Below are 25,844 nucleotides of genomic sequence, written 5' to 3'. Positions count from 1 at the left end.
CACCCCCCCACCCCAGGTCTGGGCACCCTGTTTCATGGGCTGCTCACTCCATTTCGCTGACTGTCCTGTCCGCTCTGTGGGCCAGCCCCTCCCCTTTCCTATCACAGATCAGCCTAATCCTAGAAGAGTAAGCTGGGGAGACATGATTCTTCCCCCACTCCCAGATTCTGGTGCAGTGCCAGGGGAATGCGGTGGGAAGTGGGCCCCGAGGTATGGCCATCTCTGGACTCGTCCGGGGCTGGCAGAGTTCCCCCCACCCCCTAGCATCAAACCTTGCTGGAGGCCACGCAGGTAAAGAGGACAGGATGCCCAGAACAGAGTTTTACTGTTTTCTTGTTATCGGAGCTCCAGAACTACCCTTTTCAGTGCTGTGTAGACCTGGTGTTAGGGCAGGGGAAAGTATCTCCTGAAACCAGACACGAAACCTGAGGGGGTTGAGGCCAGGGTTCTAGGAATGCCTTGAGTGGCCTGAACCCTATGGTGAGAGGATTCACTTCTTCACTGTCTGTCCCTCCCCTTCATGCCTGTAGCTGGAGGGCCTCCGAGCTGGGGAGGTGGGGGGGGGGGGGAGTTTCTTCTCTGTAGGAGCCTTGTCTTCCCTCTCTGGACTGTGGGTGGCTTGTGTGACCATTGATGCTTTCTCTGTCCCAGGCTCTGAGGAGCAGATTCATCAGACAGCACTGACGGGCCTCCCCCAAGCGCACAGGGCACTAAGTTAAGACTGGCTATTTGTAGGTACTGGACTTCCAAGCGGACAGGGAGGAAGACCGCCAGCTTCCTTTTGAAAAAGATCAGGGCGCTGCTGAGAGATCCCGGCGCTGGGGATGGTGTCCAGTCCTGCCTGTTTTGTGGAGTGCGATGCCTGCCAAGCATAGTTCTCTGCCTTCGGGTCAGGCTTGGCACCCATTTTTCCAACACCAGGTTGGCATGCCTTGCAGGCAGGTTTTTTTTTCCCCCCCACATAAAAGATAAGCTGAAAGGGGGCTGGGGGGGATAGGTTTTGAATCAGGATCTGAAAGTCTCGATGCTTTCCCAGCAGGAACTGGGGAGCAGAGTTACAGTTTCTAAAATGCTGATGTGGTTCTGTTGCTTCTGTGCAGTCCCTTCCACACAGTGCTGTTTGAAGGTCCGAGAAGGTTTTGTAGAGTTTGCTGTTGGAGTCCAGAATTCCTGTCCCCTGATGGTCTTCCATTTGGGGCCAGGAGACTGAGCTAGTCTCAGGGAAAGAGAGGAGAGTGGTATAGGGGGTGACAGGAATTGAAATTTGCAGTTTATGGAGGGCTTCCCCGTACCTCAGCATGTCCCGCTCTCACAGCAGCCCTTCATAAGAGCCCCTTAGGGCCACTGCTGTCATCACTGCCTGCCTTTTATGAATGGGAAAAACTGGGAGTCAGAGAGGGTGATTCACTTGTCCAAGGCTGCACAGCCACAGAATGACAAAACCATGACTAGAGAGAAGCCCGGTCCCGCAGCTCTCGTGGACCAAGAGGCCTTTCTTCCTGAGGAGGGGGGTAGGCAGCATGTGAAGGAGGAGTCTCAGGGGGTGACGGCTGCCACCTGTAACTTCTGCCGCCTTCCAGCACAGACTCTGCAGTTGTTTCCGGGCTGCCGGACTTCCTGGGCCTCAGCTCCCGGGAGGCCAGCCATGCCTGGCTGCCCTGGAGTCCCAGAGCCCCGGGGTGGGAGCAATGGGGCGAGCAGGAAGGGGAGAGGAATTTGCCTCTGTGCTCAGGCCCCATCAGCTGTCTGGATGGCTGCTCAACACACTGCCTGTCAGCTGTTTTCCTTAGTTTGGGTGGACACAAAGGCCAGCCTGCTTATTTTGATTTTTCTCCTGAGAGTGCTCTCAGCTGTGAGCCTCCTGGTCCCTGAAATGGGAGAGTTTATGGTCTGTCCTGTGGCAAGGCTAGAGGGGGCAGAGACTCTGCTGTGACTTTGTTTTTTTGGGTCTCAAAACAAAAATTGGGGAACTCTTCCCTCCCCTTAGCTGCTGGTGACAGACTCACCACGTGCTGTTTAATAAGTTACGAATTTATAGCTCTTTGGGCAGAAAAACATCAACACTGCCCTTGCCTGTGTGTTCTCTCTGCTTTGTGCTGCGGGGTGGCTGCTGGTGGCTTTTCCCATTACTGTTTAGACGCTGGTTTGGCCCGGAGTTCGCCCTGTTGAGTTCTGGCTGGAGTTTCCTGGACAGAGCTCCCACAACACTGAGATGCACTCTGATTACCGTTTCCGACCCAACTCCTCACTCTCCCTCGTTCATGTTCTTTAGTGCACTTGGGGGCTGTGACCACAGCTGCGGTCCAGTAATAGTCACGTGTGCTTGATGGGAGACAGGCATCAGACCCAGCACTTTATGGGTATGATCACCGCCATTCCGAGAGAGAGAGAGAGAGAGAGGGAGAGAGAGGGAGAGAGATGTTTTATCTCCACTGTACAGATGTGGAAACCTGAGCTCTGGGAGGTTCACTGGGGGGAGCTGGGATTGGAACCCAGACTGATCCAATTCCAGATCTGGTCATCAAAATCATAATAAGGTTAAATGCTCAGTGAGGTGACTAACCGGAGGATGAGCCTTGAGCCTGCTGAGTAATTGCTAGTTACCTTTGAAATTTGTGTGCTGGGAGCCATCCCAAGGAAATGGCCTCTGTGGCAAAGGGTGGGTCCAATTCAGACCTTGATAGCTTTGCCTTCCCATCTCTTCTAGGGGGGACAGCCAGCTGTTGGCAATGCCCAGTTGCTTCTAGAATCTGGACATGTCTTCCTTCAGCTTCTCAGCAGTCTGGACCCTCTGAAAAACAGTGCCTCATTGTCCTTAGGGGGAGTGTTAGGGGGGCAGGGGAGTTGCTTGGGGCATTCCGGACTACGGAGCCTCCCTGTTTCCATGGAAAGTCTGGACTTCAGGCTTGTCTGTCTGTGGTGTCTCTGTGTGTTAGGCCAGGGTCAGGGCATCCAGCTGCTGGGCCTGTGGCAGGGGCAGCTGTGGAGTGATGTTGTGTTCTTCGTCAACACCAGATCTTCTGGGCAATGCACCAGTGAGGTGCAGAGCTGGGCTCCAGACCCTGGTGTGTTTGAGTCCTAAGCAGGTGCCCTTTCTGTTGTGCTTAGCTGTCTGCTGTCTGGACAGCCTCAGCGCAGTGTGGAGAGGTTTGGGCTGCTCTGCCATTGTGGGTTGGAGGTCTTCCAAGAGAACATCGAAGCACTGCTTCCAGCTTCCCCAGTGATGGCCCTGTGTTGGGAGGCTGGGGGGGTCCTTGGCAGGAGAGGCCTACGAAAAGCCAGAATTACAGCTGAGGCACTCACGCAGCGCCTCTCCGCCATGTTCACGTTTTGCATGGAGTGTGCTGACCCGGCAAGGGCCTGTTACCTTGCTCCGAGGCCAGAGAGTTGAAAGACTTCCTCCTACCTTCACACTCGTTCCAGCTCTTCCCTGTGTTGTCCTGGTCTCAGCACCTTCACTAATAATAACAAACATCTGTAGAACTCTTTCTCATAATGTTTAAATGTTTAATGAGCACTTATTATGTGCAGGCACTGTGCTGGGCACTTTACACACATTGTTTCATTGACTCATGTTGGCCACAGGAGGCACAGGTTCTGTTCTTAGTACTACTACTACTACCCATTTTACAGATGGGGAAACTGAGGCACAGAGAGGGTTAGCCCCCTTGCCCAAGTTCTGTTAACTAGAGAATAGCAGGGCTGGGGTTTAAATGCAGAGTCGAGGGGCGCCTGGGTGGCTCAGTTGGTTGGGCGTCCGACTTCGGCTCAGGTCACAATCTCGCGGTCCGTGGGTTCGAGCCCCGCGTCGGGCTCTGGGCTGATGGCTCGGAGCCTGGAGCCTGCTTCCGATTCTGTGTCTCCCTCTCTCTCTCTGCCCCTCCCCCATTCATGCTCTGTTTCTCTCTGTCTCAAAAATAAATAAACGTTAAAAAAAAAAAATTAAAAAAAAATAAATGCAGATTCGGGCTTGTAACCATTTTTACACCTCTGCTCGTGATACTGGATCGGATCTTGGTTGCCTGTTGGTTTGATTGTGTTACATTTCTAGATGCTAAACATCTTTCCTGGCTCCTCCCCACACGCCTCATCCTCTGTTCGGTGTCCCACATCCGTCTTCTTCCTTCCTGTTCCCTGTGGCTTCTCTGGTTGGAATCAAGCTCTCTGTGCCCCTGCTCCATACAGATTTGCTCCTGTCTTCATTCAGGTGTTTGTCCTTTGCTGCACCAATGCTTTTCCAGAGCAGAAAGTTGTTGAAAACTTTTAAGGAGGAGAATTGAAGACGTACTCTGGAAGGGAGAGACAGAGAGAAAGAATTAGGGGGCTGAGGTTTCCCAGAAACCTTGACAAAGCACCTGATGAAAAGGGGTATCTCCTCACTCAGGATAGGCCCAGAACCTCCTCAGCCCTGACGTCCACTTTTCCTCTTCAGTTGGGGTCTTGTTGGGAGTCTCACATCTGGCCTGAAATGTGCATTCACGTCCTGATGAGTCTTCCAACTAACAAATTGATTGCCTAACCAGTGGGGCTGAGGGATGGCCTCTCCAGGGAGGCCGTGGATGCTGGGCCAGTGGCAGGCTGAATGTGTGGTTGGCCAGGCCCCGCAGAGCCCCCGGTGGCCAAGTTTTCCCTTAAAGACAGCCTTTTAATGCTTATTTCTTGTGTGATTGTGGTATTGTGGTTTTATGGGAGAATATTGTCATTGTTAGGTGCATGTTAAAAGTATTTGGGAGTAAAATGTCATGATGTCTGCAACTCAGTTTTAAATGGTGGAATAAAAAAAGTGGATGTATACATACGTATACACAGAGAGAGCTCCTAAGCACATGTATGTGTGTTTATATAAAATGGCAAAAATTTTTTTTAAATTTTTTAATGCTTTTATTTATTTTTGAGAGAGAGAGGGAGAGAGAGAGGGAGAGAACGAGCAGGAGAGGGGCAGAGAGAGCAGGAGAGAATCCCAAGCAGGCTCCTCACTGTCAGTGCAGAGCCTAACGTGAGGCTCCATCTCACAAACCTCGAGATCACGGACTGAGCCGAGATCGAGAGTTGGGCACTTAACTGAGCCGCCCAGGCGCCCCCAGAATGGCAAAACATTAATGACTGAAACTAGGTAGAGGGCATATGGGTGCTCATTGTATTGGTCTTTCAACTTCTCTGTATGTTTAGACACTTTCATGAAAAAAAGTTGGAAAAAGTAAGAAGACACTGCTTTTTTCCTTAGTGGGCTCAGGGTTATTCAGCCAGGGGTGTTCATAAGTGTCTACCTGTGACTCTTGGCCTCCCGTGACTCTGTGCAGGCGGTGACTGCGTGGGTAGACAGGAGCCAAGGGGGCCTGGGATGAGAATGACTGGTAACTAACTCTCAGCTCGGGTGGGGGCACATAGCCATGGCGACCTGTGCAGAAAAAAGGACAGGGCCAGCCAGAGGCAGACAGCTTCCACAGTGTGGAGGCAGCCTCCGGGGTTATTTTGGGTGTGGTGACATTAATGAGACCAGGGTCAGGGCGAGGGGGATGCTGGGCTCTGCTTTGGAGTTTGGAGAGGGTTGCCTGGGTGGGATGCAGAGCAAGGCCTTTACAGAAGAAGAGCCTCTGGGCAGCTGGAGCCTGGGGGAGGGGGTGAAATGCCATTTGCTTCACATCATGAACCTCTTATCTGTGGCCAAAAGGACACCACTAGCCTGTGGGCAGCATGGGCCAGAGTGGCCCCGGGCTCTTGCTTGCAGCCCAGATCTAGCCGTCCAGTTCTCCAGACTTCAGGTTCCCACTCCTGGAATCCCCACTCCCAGGTCCCTCTTGTTCTGTGCTGACTCAAGGCTGGGCCACTTGGGCCTCCCATGTGTTTGGGAGAAAGAGCTGGATTCCGGTGCCAGCAGCCCCCTTGGCTTTGAGGCCCTGGTGCCCACTAGAAACATTTTGGGCAGACTCTTGTAAGGGGAGCACTTCACTCCAGGGTCTTCTTTGACACTCGTGTCCGTCTGCCGGCATGCAAGGATGCACAGGCTGGCCACTTGGTAGGGATCGAGGGATCTTCCTAGTGAGGTCTCAGAGTGGTGCGTCATGGCCTTTCTCTGCCTGTTTGAAACGCAGCACGATGTGTGTTTTATGGGGGGGGAGGGGTGGTGCTGTGAGGAAGCTGTATGTAATTCTTGGCTGGGACTCAGGTAATTGTTTTAATGAAATGGAATGCAGCTTATTCAGAACTCACTTGGCAGAGACAGCCATGTTCTGTTCTGTTTTCTTCTCGGGGAGAGGGGGGCGCACATTTCCAGCTGTTTTGAATAGTGGAACCCTGGGTGAGTTCGGAGGTGGGTGGAAGCCTCTGGGGGGCTCTTTTCAGTTTAGCTCACGGATCTTCAGACTGCCGAGACTCCTCTGGACAGCAGTCTGTGTATCCTTTCGAATGAGCTATGGAGACCTGGGTCTCCCGACAACAGAAAAGTCCTGTTGGAAGGTGGCTGCCTCCTGCCTCCTGCCTCCTGCCTCCTGCCTCCTGCCTCCTGAGTCCACGGGAGACCAGGGATGCGGGAGTGTGTGGCACACAGCAGGGACACCCTCCCTGGCTGTCTGTTCATTCGCCCCACACATCTCTTTCCACCCCAACACCTGTTATGACCTCCGGTGCCTCTCTCCCCCCATACACCCCTTCAGGGTAGACCCCATGTAGCCATCTGTGGGTCCCTTTTTCTTCTGGTTCCCTCTCTTTACCTGCCTGCTCTTCCAACTTCCTCATCCCTTCTTTGCTCCTTTTCTGTTTTTAACACAGCTTGAACCATTCTTTCATGTTTTCTCTTTTGCTAAGAGTGCATCCCATTTTTTTTTTTTTTTTTTTTGAGAGAGAGAGAGAGAGAGAAAACGAGTTGGGGAAGGGCAGAGAGAAAAGGGGACAGAGGATCTGAAGTGGGCTCTTTGTGGACAGCAGAGAGCCCGATGTGGGGCTCGAACTCACAAACCATGAGATCAGGACCTGAGCCGAGGGCAAATGCTTAACTGACTGAGCCACCCAGGTGCCCCTACATCCTATCCTTTAGTGGCCATATTTCCCCCTCCCTCCCTTGAGATCCACTTCTCTACAGACCCCTCCACCCCCCAGATTCCTTCTCTGATCCCTTTGTGGGGGTGCACCTCTGTGTTATTCCAGAGGCTTCTGCTGGCTCCCTGTTTTTCTCCTAGGTACCTAGGTCAGTTTATCTGCTTGCGTGACCTCTTTTTTCACTTGTGTGTTGGCGACTCCTAAATTTATATTTCCACCCCTGACGTGGATTCTATTGTGCAGATTCTTCCGGCCTGCACGCCAGCAAAGACCCAGCTCATTTCCTTCTCACTCTCTCTTCTTGGCCTCATCCATTGTCTACTTTCTCTGTTACTGTCCCCTCTCTTCTCTGGGCCTGTGTGAAATCATGGGCCTTTGTGCAACACTTTGAGATTTAGGCAACATTTTCACGTGCTTCCTCATTTTTGATGCTATTCTGACAAAAACCCTTTGGAGTGAGAGATAGTTTTCCCTGTTACAGAGGAGGAAGCTGTAACTGCCGCTCAAGGGACTCAGAGGAAGCAGACACACCCAGTATCACCACAAATCCTGATGCAAGAGCTTGACCTTAGAGCCTGACCTTAGATCTTCTGGCACCAAACCCATTCTCTTTTTGGTTCTTCATACTGGAATCACAGGTTGGATTTTGGCCTGCTTGGCCTTGGTAGTATTTAAAAATGTCCTAGGGGCTCCTGGGTGGCTCAGTCAGTTAAGCGTAGGACTCTTGGTTTTGGCTCAGGTCATGATCTTATGGTTTCCTGAGTTGGAGCCCCTCGTGGGGCTTTGCCTTGGCAGCGAGGAGCCTGCTTGGGATTCTCTCTCTCCCCCTCTCTCTCTGCCCCTCCCCCCACTCACACTGTCTCTGTCTCTTTCAAAATAAATAAATAAACTTTTAAAAAAATTTATTTTATTTTTTTTAATGTTTATTTATTTTTGAGACAGAGAGAGACAGAGCATGAACGGGGGAGGGTCAGAGAGAGGGAGGCACAGAATCTGAAACAGGCTCCAGGCTCTGAGCGGTCAGCAGAGAGCCTGACGCGGGGCTCGAACTCACGGACCGCGAGATCATGACCTGAGCTGAAGTCAGACGCTTAACCGACTGAGCCACCCAGGCGCCCCATAAAATAAATAAATAAATAAACTTTTAAAAAAATCTTAAAAAATTATTCCAAATTACAGTTGTCCCTTAAACAACACAGGTTTGAATGTGTGGGTCAACTTATACATGGCTTTTTTTTTTTTTTTTTTTTTTTTAATATATAAATACAGTACAGGGGCTTGTGGATGGCTCAGTTGCTTAAGTAGCTGACTTCGGCTCAGGTCATGACCTCATGGTTCGTGAGTTCAGGCCCCACATCGGGCCCCCTGCTCTCAGCTTGCAGCCTGCTTCGGATCTTCTGTCCCCCTCTCTCTGTCCCCCCCTCACCCCCCAAATAAATAAACATTAAAAAAAAAAAAACCAATTCTGTCTTTCTGCCCTGGGTTTATAGCAAACACGGAGTTGCAAAGTCTCAGTGATTTCCTTTTTTAACTTTTTTGAGACTTTATTTATTTATTTATTTATTTAAAAGTCATCTCTACCCCCTTGTGAGGCTCGAACTCGCAACCTTGAGACTAAGAGTCCCGTGCTCCACCGCCTGAGCCAGCCAGGCGCCCCATCTAAGGGCTTTCTCAAACTGCATTCTTGAGTGAGATGTGACTTCTGACCACTTCCAAGCACTTAGCTCCACACAGAGTCTGCATCTTTGTCCAGGTTGCAGAAAATTGCCTCCTCACCTGTCTCCCCTCCTCCTCACCAATCTCCCCTCTTCCTCCTCCTGGAAGGTCTCTGCAGCTGCCACCTTGAGACGGCTTTGTTCTGGTTCAGACCAGCCAACCCCTTGACTCACCCATGGCAGTGTAACAAATCTATGTAAACGGGGCTTCTTTGGTCTCCCCTCTGCCTGGTAGGCCCCTTCAAGAGAGGGATCTTGGGTGCTAAGTGCCAAGGACAGCTACGCTGTCTGCAGTTGCTTAATATTTGGTGGTGGTTGATGATTAAATGGGTATGAACTTCAGACACCCACTGTGATGCCAGACCTCCAGCACGCCTCTTCTGCTGGAGAATCTGAGCCAGAGACCCTCTGGGTTCTGGGTTGGTGGGGAGGCAGTCTAGTGCCATGGGCAGAAGGCAGGCTCTGACATCAGCCACTCCAGGGTCTGAATCATTACTGCCACTTGCTAACTGTGTGACTGTGGCCCGTCACCTTACACCCATAGCCTCGGTGAAACAGGCACATTTCTTGAGATGCCTTAAAGCACTTAATAAATAGTAACGATTGTTATTATGATTCCTCCTTGGACAAATCTAGATATTGCTTTGGGGCCTTGGCTTTCTCTGTCACCCCTCCACTTCACCAGTCTGCTGCCTGTGCTTGGTGTGGCCTTGGTGGTGAACATTTAGTGCACATGAGCCGGGTTGACCATTCAGCTTGGTCTGAGGGAGGAATCTCACATGGGTTATCTCCTGGGAGGTTGTGATTTGGGACTCTTCCTGGCCCCGTGGGGTAGAAGCCCGGGAGCACAGCTCTGCGGACGGAATGGCTGTTCCCTAGTGCTGGGGGTGTCAAGTTGGGTTTTGGTTAAATGACATTTCATTTCCCCAGAGCCTCTTTGGTGGCTTTGGGGCGGAAGTGGCTGGGGAAGGAGGTCATTCCGTGGCTTGGTTTATACTAATTGCTTATCTAACACTAATGTTTGAGAGGTGTCACAGAGAGCCAGTGAAAGATGCTCCGTGACACCTACAAAGCCTCGAAGGATGGGTCTAGGCCACTGAGGCTCCTATGAGCAGTAGAGAAAGGGAGAGTTTGGTTTTTTGGACCATGAACTGAGGTTTTTGTCAGTTGAATGAGCCCAGCTAATAGCAAGAAGCTGGCTCACTGGTTGGGCTGCCCTGCCTGCCTCTGTGCCTTTCTAGGGGCAGTTGATCTGTTAGGTCAGCCCTGGGCCCCGTTAGGAGGTAGAAATGGTTCAGAGAGTCCCGGCCAGGCTTTTCCTTGCTCTCTGTTTCCAGGAACATTCCTCTTGCTTAGGTGGAAATGGGAGTGTCCCACAGCCTGCTCTTGGTTTCCTCTGGATTTACCATCCCCCACCCCTGAACTCCTGGCCTGGCTGACCCACTGGGGTGGGTTCTCATCACTGCTAAGCTCCAGGACAGCCAAGTCAGGCTGGCCCCTCTGGGGTGGGCTTGAAGGAGAGGCCATGGGGCTTCTGGAAAACTACACTCGCGCCTCACAGACCTGACGTGGCTACCTTCCTGGGCTTGCTTGGTCACATGCTACCCTTCTTGGAAAGTTCTTGCTTGGTCACAGGCTGCCTGTTTTGGCCCCATGAGTGGATGTGTGGTTTCCTTACCATTTCTTAGTAGTGTCAGCCTAGCTGCACCCGTGGGGTGAGCTGCAGGGATAGTGGGGTGGCCTCATTTCCTCGCTGCCTCACCACCTCAGATGGCCTCCTCGCCTCTATCCTGAACTTTCCAAGGATTCCTGCCCCTTCTCACTCTTGGGAAGTCGGCACTTGAAGTCTTTTTGCCTGCCTGAGGCAGTCACGCGGGAAACAAGCTGGGGAAAGAAGAGAACTGTCACCTGGAGGTGGTTGTCACAGCTTCCTGTGGTTACTTGTGGTCATCTGCTTCCAAACATCCTGTTTGTGCCCCAAGAGCAGCAGGAACACTGACCTGGAGACAGCTGTTCTCTGCCTGGCTTCACGCACAGGCTTGGGGGCCGGGGGTGTCCTAGTCCACCTGTCCCCAGGGACCCTTGGTTTGCTGGTTTGTTGGCTGGTAGCAGTGCCTTTTGGTGTCTCTAGCTTAGACGTCACCTCTGCCCTGCCCTTCCTCCTCTCCCTGCTCCTTCTGCCTGTGAGATTTGTCCTCTGAGTGTTCTGTTGGGTGTGATCGGTCAGTGCTCGCCTTTCTGTGGCTCTGGACTGATCCCATCTTCCATAGACCCTTCCCGACGCTTCCGGAACTGGAAAGAGTCTTAGGGTATCCCCTCTGGGTGTGTGCGGGGCATCTTCAGCCCATCAACTTCCTCAGTGAGAGTGACTCACTTTTTATCAGTTTATATAGTGGACTTTTATCAAAGACTGCAATTGCACAAGGAGTTTTGTGGCTTAAAAAAAGAAAAGTTTATTTATTTATTTTTGAGAGAGAGAGAGAGGGAGGGGTAGAGAGGGAGACAGGGAATCCCAAGCAGGCTTCACACTGTCCGTGCAGAGCCCAGTTTGGGGCTCAAACTCACGAACCGTGGGATGGTGACCTGAACTGAAACCAAGAGTCAGATGCTGAACTTACTAAGCCACCCAGGCACCCCAGCTTTTTAAAACATTGAAAATAACAGTGTAAAAACATCGGAAAGTCGTTTATAAGGTTCATTCAATCCATGTGTTTTATAGGTGGACAAACTTAGGTCCTCTGAGGAGAAAGCATTTGTCCAGGACACTTAGAGGCAGAGCAGACCCGTGCTTTTTCCTCTTTCTTGCCCTTTTTGGGGAATATGTGGGGTCCTAGTTTTCCTCATTTCTAGAAGTACACACCTTGCCACAGTGTACCCCTAAGCTTTCTTTTCTCTAGGGACCCTTCTCAAGCCATTTTGTATCTGATACTGTTACTTCCTTTTGTAAGAGTTTTTATGTCGAAAAGATACATGCTTATTATATATACATATATAAAAAAAAAGATACAGGAGTGAAAGTCCTTTGTCCTTTTCCCACCAGGGGTAACTAGTAACTATTGTTAATAGTTTGGTGTGTATCTTTCCTTCCCAGCCATTTTCTGTACATTTATAAATATGTAAGCATACATATGATTCACATACCCTTCACTGTGTTGTGTTTTTTTTTAATTAAGATGAAATTCACATAACATACAACTAACCATTTTAAAGTGTACAATTCAGGGGCGCCTAGGTGGCTCAGTCGGTTAAGCATCTGACTTCAGCTCGGGTCATGATATCAAGGCCCATGAGTTTGAGCCTCACCTGGGGCTCTCTGCTGTCAGCTCAGAGCCTGGAGCCTGCTTCGGATTCTGTGTCTCCCTCTCTCTCTGCCCCTCTCCTGCTTGGAGTCTGTCTCTCTGTCAAAAAATAAGTAAACATTAAAAAAATAAAGTGTACAATTCTGTGGCATTTAGTACATCCACAGTCTGTGCAGTCATCCCCTCTGTCTAGCCCAGCACATTTTCATCACCCCCAAAGGAGTCCCTGTAACCATTCAGCAGTCTTTCCCCCCTTCCCCCCTCCCCCAGCTCCTGGCAAACACTAATCTGCTTTCTGTCTCTATGGATTTGCCTGTTCTGGATGTTTCATATAAGTGGAATCTTACAAAATGTGGCCTTTTGTGATTGGCTTCTTTCATTCAGTGTAATGGTTTTGAGGTTCATGTATGTTGGTAGCATGAATCAATATTTCATTCCTTTTTATGGCTGAATAATAATTACGTTGTATGGATATATACTGCATTTTGTTTATTCATTCATCAGTTGATGGACATTTGGGTAGTTTCCACCTTTTTGCTATTGTGCTTGTGTGAACCTTTGTGTTCAAGTTTTTATTTGCATACCTATTTTCAGTTCTTTTTAGTTTATGTCTCTTCATTGCTTTTAAAAAAAAATTTTTTTTATTAAGTTTATTTATTTATTTTGAGAGAGAGAGAGAGAGCACAAGCAGGGGAGGGTCAGAGAAAGGGGGAAACAGAATCCCAAGCAGGCTCTGCACCATCAGCTCAGAGCCTGATGTAGGGCTTGAACTCACGAACTGTGAGATTATGACCTGGGCCGAGATCAAGAGTCTGACGCTTAACTGAGTACGCCACCCAGGCGCCCTCTTCATTGCCTTTTTTTTTTTTTTTTTTAGTGTTTATTTATTTTTGAGAGAGAGGGAGAGACAGAGTGTGAGCCAAGAAGGGGCAGAGAGAGAGAGGGAGAGAGAGGGAGACACAGAATCTGAAGCAGGCTCCAGGCTCTGAGCTGTCAACACAGAGCCTGGCACGGGACTTGAACCCACAAACTGTGAGGTCATGACCTGAGCCGAAGTCTGGTGCTTAACTGACTGAGCCACCCAGGCACCCCTTCATTGCTTTTAAAGTTTATTTTTCTAGGGGTGCCTGGGTGGCTGAGTTGGTTAAATGTCCAACTCTTGATTTCAGCTCGGATCATGATCTCATGGTTCTTGGGATTGAGCCGCATGTCGAGTTCTGTGCTGACAGTGCAGAGCCTGCTTGGGATTCTTTCTCTTCCTCTCTTTCTGCCCTTCCCTTACTTGCACACATTCTCTCTCTCTCTCAAAAATAAATAAATATGTGTTAAAAAAAAAAAAAATCCCCAGCAAACCACTGGGGATTGTGGTGTGAGCTGAAGTGCCTCCCTCCCTCCAGGGGAGGTTGGTGGGCCCAGCAAAAGGAAGGGAGCCTTTCCTGCTTTGTGGCCACCCCTCAGCTCCTCTGCTTTGGTGAACAAAAGTCTGGGGTCCCTTGTGTTCCTCAGACCAGCAAGCAGTCTGTCGGCCCAGTGTCTTGTTGCTTTCCAGTTCTTGGGTTCTTTCTTTCTTTTTTTATTTAAAAAAAATTTTTTTAAATGTTTATTTTTTAGAGAGAGAGATAGAGAGAGAGAGACAGAGCACCAGTGGGAGTGGGGCAGAAAGAGAGAGACACAGAATCTGAAGCAGGCTCCAGGCTCTGAGCTGTCAGCATAGAGCCTGATGTGGGGCTCAATTCCAAGAACCATGCTCTCAGCGCAAAGCCAGACACGGGTCTCAAACCCATGAACTGGCATATAACGAGCTGAGCCGAAATCAAGAGTCAGACGCTTAACTGACTAAGCCACCCAGGCGCCCCAGTTATTGATCTTAATTAGAGAGTTGAAATCTCTGTGTCCGATTTTGGATTTGTCACTTTTTCCTTTCAATTCTCTCCATTTTTCCTTCATCTAGTTTGAAGCTCTGTTACCAGATATATATGCATTTAGGACTATTACATATTCATGATGAATTAACCTTTTTATCATTATGAAATGTCCTTCCTTGTCTCTGGTAATATTCTTGCTTGGGAGCCTACCACATGTGATAGTAACAGAACCAATCCAGCTTTCTTGTTGGTGTGATATGTTTTTTTTTTTTTTCTCCATTGTTTTATGCATATCAAACTGGTAAGAATTGCTTATCTGTATCTTTGTAATTAAAATGTTTCATATAGATAGCACATACAGAATCTTGCATTTTTATCCAGTCTTACAATCTCTGCCTTTTTTTTTTTTTAATTTTTTTTTTTAACGTTTATTTATTTTTGAGACAGAGACAGAGCATGAATGGGGGAGGGGCAGAGAGAGAGGGAGACACAGAATCAGAAGCAGGCTCCAGGCTCTGAGCCATCAGCCCAGAGCCCGATGCGGGGCTCGAACTCACGGACCGTGAGATTGTGACCTGAGCTGAAGTCGGACGCTTAACCGACTGAGCCACCCAGGCGCCCCTGCATTTTTTTTTTTTTAAGTTTATTTATTTTGAGTGAGAGAGATTGAGCAATTGTGTATGCAGGGGAGGGGTAGAGAGAGAGGGAGAGAGAATACCAAGCAGGCTCCATGCTGTCAGTGCAGAGGCAGACGTGGGGCTCAATACCATGAACTGTGAGATCGTGACTCAGCCAAAATCAAGATCCAGATGCTTAACCAACTCAGCCACCCAGGTGCCCCTGTTCCTTTTTTTTTTTTTTTTTTTTTAAGTAAGCTGTATGCCCAGTGTGGGGCTTGAACTCATGACCCTGAGATCAAGATCAAGAGTCAGATGTTCGGCCAATTGAGCCAGCCAGGCACCCCTATACCCTCTGTTCTTTATTTTTTCTTCTTTTCCTGCTTTCTTTTATATTAGGATTCCATCTAATCTCCACTATTGGCTTATTTAGCCATACTTCATTGGTTTACCTTTTTAGTGATTGCTGTGTGGTGTCCAGGTGTAACTCATACGCAGTGTACCTTCGAGTCATATCCCCTTCTTGTCCTTTGTGTTACTACTGTCCTAAATTTTACTTTGGTGTATAGTATATCATAAACCTCACACTATGTTGTTAGGCATATTTACTGTTTCTGGTACTCTCTGTTCCTTTGTAAAAAAGGCCTTTTATAATCTAAAGAAATTAACAAAACTGAGGGTATTCAGGTGGCTCAGTCAGTTGAGTGACTGACTTCCGCTCAGGTCCTGATCTCGCAATTTGTGAGTTCAAGCCCCGCGTCGGGCTCTGTGCTGACAGCTCAGAGCCTGGAGCCTGTTTCGGATTCTGTGTCTTCCTCTCTTCTTCATGCTCTGTCTCTCTCTGTCTCAAAAATAAATAAACGTTAAAAAAATGTCTTTTAAAGATAGCAAGAACACTGTTTGCAAAACCTTTTCTCCCCCCTTTCCTCTCCCTTTTCAAAAAAACTTGTTTTTTTCTGGCTGTCTTTCCCTGCCCATAGAACTTCCCCCAGCATTGCTGTCTTCTGTGTATTCTTTGTGGTTCGGCTCATCTGTGGCTCTGTCATGATAATCAATGATGTTATCAGCCACTCCAGGCTGCAGAGCCCATGACTGGTGTCGCTAACACATTCCAGTGGCACACGTTTCAGAAAATCTTCACATCCCAGCATATGTCTCCTGCCCCCACTGCCCCATGGGGAGAGGCGTGACACCACAAGATCTGCTGGGAGATCTGCTGGGCCTAAGGGCTGCCATTCTCCCTGTTCTTTCTTGCCCTGTCGCTTGCTGATGCCCCTCCTCTCTTCCTCCAGCACCAAGTGAAAGTGCCACCTTGTCCCAGGTCCTGACTCCGCCTGGGTTGCCCAGGTGCCTCCCTCCTGGGAGCCAGCCCACCTCACCAACTCCTCCTCCCCCACCCACAGAGGAAGCTAGACAAGCCATACAGTGAGTTTAAACCTTAAGTACCCACAAGGGGCTGCTGTGTTCTGGCCACAAAGTCTTGTGGAGTGTTCCCTCCCCCCCTTTTTTTTTAGTTTATTTATTTATTTGACTATTTATTTATTTATTTATTTATTTATTTATTTATTTATTTTGAGAGAGAGACAGCGTTAACAGAGGAAGGACAGAGAGAGAGAGAGACACAGAATCTGAAGGAGGCTCCAGGCTCTGAGATGTTAGCACAGAGCCCGACTCGGGGCTCGAACCCATGAACTGTGAACTCGTGACCTGAGCCAAAGTCAGACGCTTAACCGACTGAGCCATCCAGGCGCCCCTAAGTTTATTTATTTATTTAGAGAGAGAGGGAGAGAAAGAGAATCCCCAGCAGGCTCCACCCTGTCAGCATGGAGTCCGATGTGGGGCTTGAACTGAGCCACCCAGGCTCCCCGTCCTTTTGTTTTTTAAAGTTGAGAATGGTGCCGGTTGGGGAGGGGTGGGGGTAACTAGATCACTGGAGAGGGAGATTTCCGGGGTTAGATGAATAGAGAGGTCTGGGTCCTGTACGCATGCACTGCTCACCCTCACTGTGCTTTGCATGTAGCGAGTGCTCATGAAGGGCCTGGAAGAGGCGCAGACTGAAGCGGTGAAGCCGATGTCTGCAGCACATGGGCTTGGCAGGGTCATTCATTTGTTTGCTACTTGTCCATGGAGCTCCTGTTATGTTCTGGGCTCTGTTCAGTGTGAGGAGGTGAAGACAGATAAAGACACACTTCCTGCCTTCCCTGAGCTCTCATAGGCTGGTGGGACATAGACACTTCGGCAGATGGTTCTTACCAGTTGGATACATGCTTTACATGCTCTCAGAGGGGAGGTGCATGGTGCTTTGGGAACCCAGAGGAGAGGGGCCTTGAACCCTGTGCAAAGAATGTGGTCATGGAGGGCTTCCTGAAGGAAATGGTATCCTAAGCTGACTCTTTGTTGTGTTTATTTTAATTGGAATGTTGACATTTATAAAAGCCACAAACCTTCATCCTTTAAATAGATAGCCATTCCATAATAAGATTTGGGAATCTTATAGAAAACCACACATTCCTTTTTTTTTTTTTTTTAAGGTGGGCAAAGCAGATCCTTTTTTTTTTTCCCTAAGTTTATTTTTTTATTTTGAGAGAGAGAGAGAGAGTGCACAAGTGGGGAAGGGGCAGAGAAAGGAGAGAGAGAATCTCAAGCAGGCTCAGCACCATCAGTGCAGAGCCCAATGCAGGGCTCAAACTCACAGACTGTGAGATCATGACCTGAGCCAAAACCAACAGTCAGATGCTTAACCCACTGAGCCACCCAGGTGTCCCAAAGGAGATCCTTTTTATCCTCATGTTGCAGAAGAGGAAACTGAACTGTGATGAATCTCCAGGTATAAGTAAGGATTTAGCCTGGAAAAGAAGACAAGAGGGTGGTCTAGGCACAGGGAACAACACGTGCAAAGGACTGGGAGGGAGGAGGCTTTTGTGCATGTGTGCTGAGTTTATTGGCTGTGATTTGGCACCCTGTGGTCTCCCAACTGATCTTACAAACTAATCGAACAGCCTGAGCTGGAAAGCCAAGAACAGTCACCAGCCTTTGCTTCCTCAGTGGCACGATCTTTTGAGGTGGCCTTGGTATGACAGCTGAGATGGGGCCAGCCTCTGGGGGCTCCTTTCATCCTCAGGTCAGACGCTGAGCTCTGTCTATGCAAACTGCCTGGGCTTAGCTGGGGCCCTGGGCCAGTCCAGAAAGGCATTTCCCTGAGAGTTTGGGGCCTGAGATTTTGTCCTGGGCCCGCTGGCCCCAGCGGTGAGCCTGTGTGCTCATGTGGCAGGAAGGCCTGGTTCCTGTGATAAGAGGCTTGGCCTAGCCCCTCTTCCGGAGGGGGCGCTGTTGGGGGATGGAACTACCTCTCTGTTTGGATTTCAGGACAGACTTCACCAAAAGTGGGCCAAGGGAGGGGACCCATGGTATTAACTGGTCACTCTGAGGACCCCAAAGCCTGTGGTTTACGGCCCCTGCAGGGGGCCAGGCTGGGCAAACCACTGTTTTTCAATGGAAGAACAAACTGGAGTAGCAGTACCATATCATTTCCCAACCAGGTACCTCTGGGCCCTTTAGAGATTCATAGGTGACATGGCCAAGGGAAAAGAAAGGCCCTGGGGCCTGGCTCAGTGGCCCCGTGTCCTGCCCGTCCTCGGTTGCTGACCCTTCCATGCTCCTCCTTGGCCTCATCCTGCTCCTCCTCCTGTCTTGCAGTCTCATCTGGTGGACACTCCGTCCTCCCACAGGAAACAAACGTGGGAGGCATCTGTTCCTCCCTCTTTCTCCCGAGCTGCTCAATTACCAGGTCCCATTGATTTTACCTAGTCTTATCTAGAGCCTTCCTCCAACTAAGCCCCCCTCCTTCCCCTCTCTCCTGTATACACTGCCTGAGTGATCCAGAATGCAAGCCTGGTCCTGCCTTCCCTGTTCCCTGCCGACAGCCTTGCATGGCTTGCCCTTCTAAGTCCAGACTCCACAATGGGCCTTGGGTCCTTGCTCCTCTTCCACCAAGCTGGGGCTTGTACCCTGGGCTCCAGCCCCCTCTGTCTGCCAGGCTGTTTCTCACGTCTGCCTGTGCTGCTTCCTGGGCCTGGAAAGCCCCTCCTTCCTTCTCCCTCTGTCCAGATTATGATGGTCTTCGACTGGTTAGCGCTCCCTGGGGACAGACACTGTGTCTTTGTTCCCCCAGTGCTCAGCATGGCATCTGTGCATAGTACTTGTTGATGGACATTATTGGGACACGACTGGTAAAGACGAGATGGCACCCAGGGAGAGGGCTGGAGGGGCCGGGGGAGGCAGGTGGGACAGGTATGTGGAACTCACCCATTTTCAAGGTTAGCCTTGGATACCCAGATGGGGCCGTCCCTTCCCATTTTGTGCTTTCTGAATGGTGGTGCCTTTGCTGGAGAGGAGTGTATGTGCACTTCCTGGGTCAGTGCCCAGCAAGGCTCATTCCAGAAATTCCAGTCACCTGGGATTGAGGCAGAGATGAGGCTGCTTCAGCTCCAGGCAATTGGACTTGTCTTCAAAGGACCTGCCAGTGAGTTGAAGGTACAGAGTGGCCACTGTCAGCCCTTGTTTTCCACAATCGTTTCACCTCTGCGGATCCCCAACCCCTCTGGACCATGAATATTATGAACTGTCTCCCGAGAGTAATGCTGTGGGGATGTGCACAAGACGTTCTGTGTATAATTTCAGGTGGTCTGCACATCCCCTAGAGGGTCATCTGTGAGTCCTCTGGTGTCAGGTGAAGCTCCCTTGCTGTGGGGGCTCCATGCCTCTCTTGCCCTGGAAGGGGGAATGAAGGCTCCCTTTGCCCCACAGGTGGGGAGCTGAGCTGAGTCCACAAGAGGAGGGGGATGGCGGGGCCAGGTGCAGGCCAACCTGAGCAGGCAAGGGCATTTCCTGCCTGACACTCAGGGGCCTGGGAGGAAGTCCAGGACAGGCTCGTGTCAGTGCTGCTCCAAAGGCCGAGCCGTCTGGCCCAGTTAGAGGTTAGAGTCCTTAGACGGGCATGTGTGGCAGGGACTGCCCTGGCCCATCCCTAGCCTCCTTCCGTGGAACTTGGATTGTTGGGAGCAGATGGTAGTCGGGCTGGGAGGATGGACTTGGGCCGGTCCCCCTGGGCCGGACCAGTGGTGAGTACCCTTCCTCCTGTGGGCTTTGTGCGCTGAACTCCCCGTGCCCTGAGCACAGGGCACTCTGGACGTTCCTACTTGGCAAGTCTTTGAACTCAGGGATGGCTTTGAAGCCAGGGAGAGAGATCACAGTTTTCATTGGGTCCTGCACCAGGGTGTTAGCTTTTTAGCCAAAGTCTGTTGGCACAGACCAGCGATCGGCCCTTGTGTATTCACAGCTGCATCTGGGGGGCCATGTGGTGGCATTGGGCGGCCCGCCTGACATCTTTCAGAGTGCCTTCTCTGCAGTTGCTCATGGATTGTAGTGCGGGGTGCTCTCCCACACCTACTCAGGCGGGGCAGTCAGGGATGTCAGCTTTGTGGGTGGGACAGCCACTCAGCCCCTGTCTGTCACCTGCTGTCACCTGGTGAGGGAGGTAGGCATGATGTGTATGGACTGTGTGCCTGTGATATGCCAGATATGCTTTCTTTTTTGTGTCTCTTTTATCTATCTATCTATCTATCTATCTTATTTTTTTCCTGAAATAGAGATAGAGTGCGAGTGGGGAGGGGCAGAGAGAGAGGGAGACACAGAATCCGAAGCAGGCTCCAGGCTCTGAGCTGTTAGCACAGAGCCTGACACGGGGCTCGAACTCATGAACTCACAGAGGTGCGGTGCTAGCAAGGGGCAGAGCCAAGGTTGTTCAACTTCAAAACCCACACTACGTTGTATTGCAAACTCACATACCTGCTGAGGTCAGGCAGGTGTTGTGTGTGCACAGATGAAGTAGGCCAAGGGGGAAAGCTAGATCTTATTGTGTCAGCCAGTGGTTGCCCGGCAGGAAAGTAGACCAGTATTGCTAGCCCTTCTGACTGCTCCCAGAAAGCCAGAAATCTTGGCTTTCTAGTGAAATCCCTTGATTTCTTTAATAAAAATATTTTTTAAATGTTTATCTTATTTTTGAGACAAAGAGAGACAGAGCATGAGCAGGGGAGGGGCAGAGAGAGAGGGAGACCCAGAATCCGAAGCAGGCTCCAGGCTGTGAGCTGTCAGCACAGAGCACGATGCAGGGCTCGAACTTATCAACCTTGAGATCATGACCTGAGCCAAAGTCGGACGCTCAACTGACTGAGCCACCCAGGCACCCCTGAAATCCCTTGATTTCTTAAGACAACCTCAGATTTCTGAAAAAGTACAACCACATTCATGTGAGGAATGGGGTGCAGCCTGCAGGCCCTGGGCTGGTGACCTTTGGCTGTATTCTCTGTTGCCTCCCTTCACCCTCCCTTCCCTCTCATCCTGGAAGGAGAAGAATTAGAGTTCATTGCTGAAAGAGATCTTGAAAGATTATTTGGGCCAACCCTTAGCCATTTATGATGCCTATTTCACCAAAAAGATAGTAGGGAGGTGTGGAAGGGTGAGGAACTGTGAAGTATGCACTCAAGAGTCAGGCTCCTGGGCCAGAGCAGTCTGGGCTCGGCCCTGCCACTCCTGGGTGCCTGTTCCCCAGCTCTAGAGGCCACTGGCGCTTCTTGTCTGCCACTCTGCGCTGAGCTGCCCGTGGCTTTAAGGGTGTCATGGCCTCTGAGCTCTTCCCTCAGAAGACCTGGGCACCAGGGGGGGTAGTGCTATGGCTACCCTTTGTGCCTGGGTTTTAAAATTTGTCCCTGTCATATAGAAACTAGAGTCATTGTTCATAGTCAGTGAGATTTGACCCCTACCATCTCTCTTCCTGCTTCAACTAGCTGTGGGGGAAGAACATGGAATGGGGTCAGGCAACCCCCACCCCAACCAAGGGACGGTGCCCATGGAGGAAGACGCCGCAGTTAGGGGCACAACAGGGTGGGGTGGGTGGGAACTAAGACTTCCACTGTTGGAAAGGAAAAACAGTGGTGTGACAGAGGGCAGTAGCGGATGGTGAGGAATCGGCTCGCCGACTCGCTTGGTGACCACTTCCTTTCTGGACATAGAGGCAGACTGGAGGATAGGCAGAAGCCCTCACTGGCAGGCTTGTTCAGATCAGAGGTTGTCAAGTTAACCACAAGGCTCCCTCGTTTTCCAGACAGTTCTTTGGGTGCAGGAGCACAGGATTTCCTGCCTGGTCCATCCGTGAAAAGTTTAGACCAGGAGCATCCAGGGCACACACACCGCCAGGCACAGAGCAGGCCCTGTGAGAGAGGAATAATGGGGTTCAATGCTCCTGACTCATGCTGACCTGCTCCCTGCCCCAGGTGGGCCTTCCCCTGGGCCCCTCAGAGTCAGAATGCATTCCCTGCTGACCCTGCAGAGCCTAGTGTCCAGTGGAGTGATATAAACGGTCTACCAGAACAGAACCCAGGTCTTCCCCTTAGAGAGTTGTTTCTATTAGAAGACGTTGCCCTGGTTCAAATCCAGCTTCCAAGCAAACCTTTGGAATATTCTCTACGTGTACATTGGAGGTTTCCTGTGTGATGTTTCTGGGCATTATGGCTGGGCACTGCTGTTGCCATCTGGTCGGTTGGATTCCCGGAGCCTCAGAGTGTCTCCTGCAATAAAATCCAAATCAGCACTGAGGTGGACACTTCCCCCTCCTCCCCATCAATCTCCTGGTGTAACCAGCTGGGCCTGGTGGAGGGAGGCCAGCCTTGCCAAGTCAAGCTGGAGCCCTGGGACCCTCTCTCCTGCATGAGCCCCGGGGCACAGAGGCTTGGGGTCTGCTTCGTTGCTGCCTCAGCTCTGGGGTTGGTGGACTTCTTGCAGGCAGACTACAGGGTCTTATTGTGGTTCTGTTCCCACCCTGTCCTCCTCCTCTGCACCTTCATGGCCTTACATGTGGGCCTTGCTGGCAAGGCCCACAGCCCAGAAGTCTCCCTGGACATTTTTTGTTTCTGGGAAGTCTGTCTTTTCCTCCTTCTTTTCTATTGTGGTTTCCCAGTGTGACTCTGGTTAGCCAAAGCTGTGAGGACTGCGGCCTCCATCTGCTCCCTCCCTGTCCAGGACGAGGCTGATTTCCTAATGTGGAGAGTTGGCAGGGATCTGGGCTTTCAGAGAAGTTCGTCTGGCCCTCCTCAAGACAATGGCCAGAGGTATCCCTCTTCGTAGATTAGTGACACCACCCCCAAAGGCCTGCCACCTGCAAGTGTGGGGAGCTCTGGGGAGACTAAGATGAGACTTGGGGGCTTCTGTGGGTGTGACGGGCCCTCCCTAGACCATCCACCCCCTTACTTAGGACGTGCTGACCGTCACTTGTGACACCAGCTGCCAGATGGCCTCTGGAGAACTTTGTCTTGCCCAGAATGAAGCAGATGGCTTCCAAAATTTGAGAGACTGAGAAGACCAGGGCTGGATGGTGTGATGCCTCTAGGGAAGTGAAAGTGTCCTTGGAGGTCAGCTGAGGGTTGCAGGGGCAGCTGGCTCCATGTCTCTCTGTCTCTCTGTCTCTCTCTCCTCCTCTCCTATCTGCCTCCTCTTCTCAGAACTCTTGAGTATCTCAGAGAGTGGTTCCAATTTTTGTTTGCCAGGACATACCCCACAGGTGACACTTCTGGCAGGTAAGGATCACATGCTGCCCATCTTCCTTCCCGAGGGTGTGCCTGGGCTCTGTATACTTCCAGCTCTTTCTCTCAAGAAAGCAGATGGGAACACACGTGGGGGGAAGGACAGTCACAGAGTAACCTTTTTTTTTTTTTTTTAATGTTTATTCATTTTTGAGAGAGAGAGAAAGAGAGAAAATGAGCCAGGGAGATGTAGAGAGAGAGGGAGAGAGAGAATCCCAAGCAGGCTCTGCACTGTCAGCGTAAAGCCCAATGTGGGGCTCAGTTCTATAAACTGTGAGATTGTGATCTGAGCCAAAGTTGGGCAGTCAGCTGACTGAGCCACCCAGGAGCCCCTGTCATGGAGTAATCTTGAACCCACTTCAGTTTATTTTCTTAATATTTCAGATTTAAAATTTTTAAAAAATTTGTAATATTTATTATTTTGAGAGACAGAGTGTGAGCGGGGGAGGGGCAGAGAGAGAAGGAGACACAGAATCCAAAGCAGGCTCCAGGCCCTGAGCTGTCAGCACAGAGCCTGACGCGGGGCTCGAACTCACGAACTGCACAATCATGACCTGAGCCGAAGTTGGGTGTTTAACCGACTGAGCCAGCCAGGCGCTCCTCAGTTTATTTTCTAAAATTAAGAGCAAATCAATTGCAAATGTCAGTAGTTTATGAGTGTTAGCCCGGGACGGTGGTGGCACCCCTTGCAGCTGAGAACCAGTGTGAGAACCAGTGTGAGGCTGGCTTGTGTTTCCCTGCACCTCTTCCCTCCAGTGTGGGGTAGGTGGGCACAGCATTTACAGAGGAAGGAGGCCGGAGGCTGCCACTTTTTTGCTTGGAGGAGTGAGATGTGTGGCTATCTATTGAAGGAAGATCTAGGTTGACTCTGGGTTGCAGAGTCTAGGCCAGCTGTCTGTCCGTCCCTCAGTTGGCTGTTTAGTGACTTCAGTGGAGCCCAGAGCAGCTCTCTGTCTCCTGATGGTTCTCATGCTGCCTTTGCCTATTTCTGGTGGGGACTGAGTAGCCACTGATCTGTCTGTGCCCTCCAAACAAATGACCCAGGCCCCTCCCTCTCATCCAGAGAAGGCTGCCTGGTGGTAAGGTCAGAGGTCAGTGCTCAGGGCAGCCCCATCTTGCATCATGCCACTCAGATCTGGTAGCTGCCAGTGTGGCACGGGAGGGAAACACTCAGGCCGTTCAGCCCAGGAGCGCATTAGCTTAGACCACAGCACTCCAGCCTTTGAGTTTTGAGCTCTGAATGCTACCACCAGGGGCTCAGCAGAGGCCCAGGGCGCTGCTGGAGACTGAGGAGGGGGGAAGGAGTGGGGAGTGGGGAGCAGAGAACGGGGGAGACCCAGGGCAAGAGGCCTGGAGGAAGCAGTGGTGGGGTAGCACCCCCGTGGCCAGCTTTTTTGGGTTACTCCAGGGGCTCCAGAGACTGCGCTATAGACATGGGAGAGCGGTGACAGGCAGAACAAGGGATGGCTACAGGAAGCTATCACTCCTCTCTGTTGGAATGTCATGGAAAGAACATGGATGAGCAGTGAGGTCAGGCAGAGCTGCCCTCGCTGGGGACTCCACTTGCTGGTAGAAGCACCCATTGGACATCTCTGAGCCTCTTTGTCCTAATCTGTAAGGTGGGGTTGTGAGGCTAGGCGCCTGATAGATGCTCAGTAAAGACCACTCCTCCCCCTCTCCCCCTGCCTGAGCTTCGTCCCGGCCCTGTGGCTCCGTCTTTGGGTTCCTGTGTGGCACTCCTGGGCTTGGAGCCTCAGTGGCAGGAACAGGGGCTGCTCCGTCCTGGGGTTACTCCTCTGGGAGTTGGGAGGCTGAGCTTCCCTGGAGCTGGGGCAGCTCCTGTTGTCCCTATTCTAGGTTCAAAGCCACAGGGGTCTCTGATGGCTGTGACTTCCCCCGAAGGTGTGGGGGTGGTGGGTGCAGGAACCCTGCAGCTTCTCTCTTGCCTCTGGCTTGCTAGGGAGGCTTCTGGGCTCAGCCAAGGAGGACTTGGAATGAGCCTGAGGCACGAGGCACGGAGGGGTGAGGTCAGTGGTTTGATCAGCAAGGAGGCCTGAGTTAGGGATGGACCTGTCATAGCTCCCAACATTCCTGGCCGCTATCCCTGGCTCCACTTCCCCCTACCCCCATCCTTAAGGGAGATGTGTCCCTCTGTGTCACAGTGGGAGGGCAGAGGAACTTCTCCCCACCCCTTAGGTGGCTTTTGCATGTTTTGTCATTGGTTACGTACCACATGTTCTAGGAGTTTTCTGAGTAAAGCCCAGAATGATCTAGTAAACTGCCGCCCTGGCTGGTGAATGGTGGACTCTAACCCTTCCGCCTCACTGGAGGGCCTGTGGCTTCGGATGCCAGAGGGTGTACAAAGAGCTATGTGACTGTCCCCATTCCTAGTGCCACCAGAGCAGCCAAATTTGTGGTATGGACAGTGGTGGCTTTGTGGTCTTGCTTAAAACTCGTTCACCAAAGTCCCTGAGTGCATATGCAAAGAGTCTCTTTGAAGCCTCACTTCTTATCTTACAATTAATTTGCATTTTGCATTTGGTTCCTTAAGGTAGCCTTGCTCTTTAAGGGCAGTGGTTTAAATTTCTCCTGAGTAAATTTGATCCTCAGAAGGTTGTTTATCCCGAGGTGGTTCCTGTGCCCCCTGGCTCCGTGTGTCCTCTGGGGGTATGGATAT

At 50.9% G+C, this 25,844-nt stretch overlaps 1 protein-coding gene across 4 annotated transcripts in view; it reads left to right on the top strand.

Annotated features, from left to right (window-relative positions):
• The window catches only part of PXN (paxillin), a 47,607-nt gene that overhangs the window by 808 nt on the left and 20,955 nt on the right, over positions 1-25,844 (top strand). The window lies entirely within an intron of this gene.

This window comes from Panthera pardus, unplaced genomic scaffold (assembly GCF_024362965.1).
Source record: "Panthera pardus isolate Hobbes unplaced genomic scaffold, ASM2436296v1 HiC_scaffold_15, whole genome shotgun sequence".
Taxonomy (NCBI): domain Eukaryota; kingdom Metazoa; phylum Chordata; class Mammalia; order Carnivora; family Felidae; genus Panthera; species Panthera pardus.
The sequence above is the reverse complement of the archived record's forward strand: the minus strand, read 5'-3'. Positions and strand labels throughout refer to the sequence as shown.